Genomic DNA, 6,000 nt, shown 5'->3' on the forward strand with positions numbered 1-6,000 from the left:
ATTCATGAGAAGGGAAACTGCTGCAGTTCAGGAACAAGGAATACTAAGGCTCATGGGTCAGGGTAGCACTTCAGGCAGTGCTAATTCAGGAACATGGAAAACAGCAGCAGGTCAGGAACAAGGCATAACTAAAGCTCAGGAAACAAGAACAGCAAAAGCTTAGGAGCAATGGAAACAAGGATCGGTCTCACCGGTAAACAGCTACAATGACCAACCTTGGCCTGAAGGGAGCTGGAGCTTATAAGAGCTCACAGTGATCACATGCATCAGGTGTGAGCAGGCTAGCAGCAGCCAGCCACAGGTGAGCTGAATTCCTCCACCCATCCTTGGCCTGCAGGGGTGGAGACAAAGCAGTGAGCAGGGAATTCTGGGTAATGGAGTTTCAGGCATGAGTAGGCTGGCTTCAAGTATAAGCAGGCTGGCTTTCACAAAACCCAGCATGGACTGGGAATGGATGTCACTTCCCAATAAGTGTCCAAATGTCTGGAAGTCAGGATATGCTTGCAGTGGAGGGTCTGGAAGCGTATTAGAAGACTGGAAAATCCCACTATGTGGCCCCCTGGTGGTGGGTACGAGAGCACAGGGAACGAATCATGACATTCTGCCTCAGTTTGCCGGGCCAGGCGTAGCTTGAACTGCTCATAATCAGGTTTAATCTGTGGGTCGAAGTACCTATTAAGTGCTGCGATGGCCGCATCGTACTCATGGGCCGCTCCTGTGTTGGTTAGTGTCTCAAACAGCTCATAGAGCTCATCGCCCCCAAAGTGCATCAGTAGGGAGCGATTCACCATCCCGTCGGTGTCTCCGGTCCCGGTGAAATAGTGGTTTTGTCAATCTACCCAGAGCTTCCATTTGGGCGCAGCTGTGTCCGGGTCCGCAAGCTGGCTGAACAGGGGTATTGGCGTGATTGATGCGTGCGAGTATGGTGCCACTGGTGCATGTGCAGGAGGCTGTGGTGGGGAGGGTCTCCCATGAGGCACCTGGACTGGCCTTTCTCTGTGGTAAGTGCACGGATGTGCGCCGAGCGTGATGCTTCATGGCGGTCCTGCCTCCTGTGAGGATGACCCCTCTCGTCTTGCGCCAGGAGTGCTCCCCTCTGGGACTTTGTGGTACCCCCTCCCGGCTGCCGTGACTGACGTGCTGGCTGTGGGGGCTCACTTCCACCAGTGCCCTTCTAGTGATGGCTGTGCTGGATGGTACTGCCACCTGGTGCTGGGGGTTGACTGCATGACTGCAGATACCTGCACTGGTTGTGTGCACTATGTGCTTGAATTCTTCGCTTCCCTTTCTGTTATTTTTTCTTCTGTTCTTAGCTAGTACCTCAGTTGGGGCACTTGCTGCCAGCAGGGAGGGATCTCCGGTCTTTATCGAGCTGTCAACCGGCCCAGTGAGGGAGTTGCTGCTTGGGCCTTAAAGCCCCGCCCTCACGTTGCGCGTCTCGTGCAGGCTGCACCTTGATGCACTGAGGCTCCGCCGCGGGCTCTTTTACCCAACCAGGGCCTGTCTCTCTCAGGCCTTAGGTGCTCCGGCCTGTCGTCGTTCGTGGTGACACGGCGCGCACCGTTGCTGGTGAGCGAGTACACAGCAGGCGGAGCCAGCTCGCGGGCCGCACCGAGGCACTGGCAGCAGAACCGGCCACACGCAGCCCACCGGAACGGCAGTGCAGCGGCGTAGGGAGATGCGAGGATCCGATCCATCTCTCTCCCCCAGTGTGGTTGGGGCTGTTCAGGTATGGTGCGAGGCATAAGTGGGACACTTCAGGAAACACATACACGGCCACTAGCTTGCTTTTCAGCCGAAGGTCATGTGCGATCCTAGGTAGGGTGACCAGATTCTCAAAAGAAAAAACGGGGACAGGTCATTGACTTAGAAGTAGGACTATGGTTTGCAGTAACCATCGACATAAAAGTAGGAAAAGGTGGGAGATCATTGACCATGAACCCGATTTCACAAGTATCTTCAAGGGTCCACCATTATTCGCTCACACCCGATCCAGAAATTTACGGGAATTGTTGAAACCAAGTGAGACAAATATAAACAGCCACCTAGGCATGCGCAAATGTTATAACTGTGGGGAATGTAGTAACGTAATCTTGGGCAACATGTTTACGCATCCACACACAGGAAAACAGCTTAAACTGCGTCACAGGTCTGATTGCAATACAGACAAAGTCATTTATGCCATCAAATGTCCATATGGCTTAGTTTATGTCGGGAGAACTAGCCGTAAAATCAAAACTAGAATAGTAGAACATAAGAGTAGAATACGCAATCAGAACACCACATCACCCTTAGCTGCACATTGGTTACAGGCATCACATACCATACCACAGCTGCGCTTCACGGTGCTTGAGCATATTACCCCAAGATCAGGACTGACATAAACACTGCTCTAGTGTGCAGGGAGACACATTTGATAAAAACCTTAGGTACCGTGACTCCGGGAGGGTTGAATGACCATTACGAAATGATATGTTTTCTGTGAAGCACATTGCTTAGGTTCAGAACTAGGTACAGCATTTGCACTCTGTTTTCTTTCCCTGCCCTGTTTCTTGTGATATATCTATAGTGCTCTTTTAATAGCGTGGTGTTATTCACTTTCATCCACAGTGCCTTAACAATCTAACATATTTGGTATACACATTGAGATATATTTTTCACTATGGATTCTCAAAGGAGATTTCAGTGTTTCATGATTTGGATCAGTTGTTTTTTAGCTGTTATTTACGTTTTTCGGGCATTGATTTATTTGTACTTTCTCTCATTCACTTTGATAATCTTTCTCCTGAACTGCATTAACGTTCATGGAACTCCTTGACAGTGATACCTTTTAGGACAGCACTATACGTCTCGCTGTATGTGGCTAGGCGATCTATAAAGTTGCAGTTGACAAAGCAGCAAGTTAGTATGACCTTTTTTCATTTCATTTATATATTTTCCCATGATTAATTTTTTTCGTTAAAGATTAGGATTTCATTTTACACTCGGTGTAATTTCATGTGCATTTTGCACGTTTTGATTTTAAACGGTGGGTAGCCTCGAACACTGTAGAACTCCCCGGAATTTTGGGAGGAAGACGACACGGCGCCTTTAAAATCGCTAAGCATGCCGGGATAGCGTGTCACTGAATGCGGAAGGGAGAGATGAGTGGCAGCGAACCTTGTTTGGCGTTCGAGAGACGGGACAGTTTTTGGTGAGGGCAGTTCTATTTTTGGTATTACCGATCTCGGTACATCTTGAGAGTGTTTGGTTTTAAAGCACGTTGTATTGTGATTCTTTGCAGATAAGACTGTATGATTTTGGGATTACATTTCAATACCACATGGCTGAAGGTCACCATCTAAAGTTCATATAGTGTCGTGGTAAGAGTTGTTTCTTGTGGTGGTACACATTTGGGGTATTTTATGTTTCATAGTAGTCCAATGAGGCGTTTTTTACTCTTATTTTTCACAGTTTACACTCCGTGTGAGGTCCTTTTGGTAAAAGACTTGTGTATTGGTTGACTGACTTTATATAATATTGGTGCGATCGGGAATACTGTTTTACATGGAACATCGCTACATTCAGACCCGCATAGATTGACCGGTAAGATTTCCATTGTTTCAGCAATTTATTAATCTAGGCATGGTTTCTTGTAAATATGAGAGGCTTTGAGTCTATGAACAGCGGGAGTCAGAGCAATCAATCAATCAGCAGATTTGTATAGCGCGCTGATCACCCGCTATGGTCTCAAGGCGCTGGGGGGAGGGGGAGTCGCTACTGCTCGAACAGCCAGGTCTTGAGTTGTTTCCTGAAGGAGAGATGGTCCTGGGTCAGCCGTAGGTGGGTGGGGAGGGAGTTCCATGTCTTGGCCGCCAGGTAGGAGAAGGATCTTCCTCCGGTGGTGGTTCTGCGAATTCGTGGGACGGTGGCGAGGGCGAGGCTGGAGGATCGGAGCTGGCGGGTGGGTGTGTAGAATGCGAGGCGGCTGTTGAGGTATTCGGGGCCCATGTCGTGGAGAGCCTTGTGTGTGTGGGTGAGGAGTCTGAACGTGATCCTCTTGCTGACAGAGAGCCAGTGCAGGTCTCTCAGATGGGCAGAGATATGGCCGTGAAGGGGGATGTCCAGGATGAGTCGTGCAGAAGCGTTCTGTATGCGCTGGAGTCTTTTCTGGAGTTTGGCTGTGGTTCCAGCATAGATGGTGTTCCCGTAGTCCAGCCGGCTGGTGACGAGGGCCTGGGTGACCGTCTTCCTGGTTTCGGTGGGGATCCACCGGAAGATCTTTCGGAGCATGCGCAGGGTGTTGAAACAGGATGACGAGACGACGTTGACTTGCTTGGTCATCGTGAGGGAGGAGTCCAGGATGAAGCCCAGGTTGCGTACATGGTCCGTTGGCTTGGGGGTGGTGCCCAGGGCAGGGGGCCGCCAGGAGTCATCCCAGGCAGAGGGGGATGGTCCCAGGATGAGAACTTCCGCTTTGTCTGAGTTCAGTTTCAGACGGCTGAGCTTCATCCATTCCGCGACGTCTTTCATTCCTTCCTGGAGGCTGGCTCTGGCGGTGGCGGGGTCGTTGGAGAGGGAGAGGATCAGCTGGGTGTCGTTGGCGTAGAAGATGATGTTTAGTTTATGATGGCGTACGATGGCTGCAAGGGGGCTCATGTATACGTTGAAGAGGGTGGGGCTGAGCGAGGATCCTTGCGGAACGCCGCAGATGACTTCGGTGGCCACGGATCGGAACGGGGAGAGGCGGACTCTCTGGGTTCTTCTGGCGAGAAACTAGATGATCCACTCCAAGGCCATTCCTTGGATTCCGGTGTGGCTGAGGCGCTGTATCAGGGTTCAGTGACATACGGTGTTGAAGGCTGCTGAGAAGTCCAGGAGGATGAGGGCAGCTGTTTCCCCGTTTTCGAGCAGGGACCTGATGTCGTCGGTAGCTGCGATGAGGGCGGTCTCGGTGCTGTGATTTGCTCGGAAACCAGACTGCGAGGGGTAGAGGGATCTGTTTGTCTCGAGGAAGGCGGAGAGTTGTTTGTTGACGGTCTTCTCGATGACTTTGGCAGGAAAAGGGAGGAGCGAGATGGGGCGGAAGTTCTTGAGGTCCGTGGGGTCCGCAGTGGGTTTCTTCAGGAGGGCGCTGAGCTCGGCATGTTTCCAGCTCTCCGGGAAGGTGGCGGATGCGAAGGAGCTGTTAATCATGTCCCGGAGTTGGGGTGCGATGATGGAGTCGGCTTTGTTGAAGATGTGGTGTGGACAGGGGTCAGTTGGGGAGCCGGAGTGGATGGTGTTCATCGTGCGGGTGGTGTCTTCGGTGCTGACCGGGATCCAGGTGCAGAGGGTGGTGGTGGGGGGTGCTGGTTCGGTGGTTGGGAGCGTGGTCTGTGCGCCGAAGCTGTTGTGTATGTCGGCGATCTTGCGGTGAAAGAACGAGGTGAGTGAGTCGCAGAGGTCTTGCGAGGGTGTGATGTCGTTGTTGCAGGCGCTGGGGTTGGAGAGCTCTTTAACAATGCTGAAGAGTTCCTTGCTGTTGTGGGTGTTGTTGTCCAGACGTTCTTTGAATGTTGTCCTTTTGGTGGTGCGGAGCAGCTGGTGGTGTTTGCGGGTGGCGATCTTGAGGGCCGTCATGTTCTCTGTAGTCTGGTCGTGGCGCCAGGCTTTCTCGAGGGTGCGGCAGGTTTTCTTGGTGTTTTTGAGGTTGTTGGTGAACCACGAGGCTTTCTTGCTGCCGGGTCTGCTGGGAGGGTTCTTCAGTGGCGCAAGGTCATCGGCGCAGTTGGTGAGCCACTGTCTGAGGTAGCGGGCTGCTTCGTTGGGGTCCCTCATGTTGGTGGGAGGGTTTTGGCTGAGGGAGGTGGTGAGTTGGTCGGCGGTGATCTTGTCCAGCTTCTGCTGGGAACCTGTTGCGGGTGGTGGTGGGTTGTGGTTCTCGTGCAGTTGAAGTGGACGCAGCTGTGATCTGTCCAGTGTAGTCCGGTGGAGTGGCTGAAGGAGATGTGCTTGCTGGAGGAGAAGATGGGGTCTAGC

Source organism: Lissotriton helveticus, chromosome 9 (assembly GCF_964261635.1).
Source record: "Lissotriton helveticus chromosome 9, aLisHel1.1, whole genome shotgun sequence".
Classification (NCBI taxonomy): domain Eukaryota; kingdom Metazoa; phylum Chordata; class Amphibia; order Caudata; family Salamandridae; genus Lissotriton; species Lissotriton helveticus.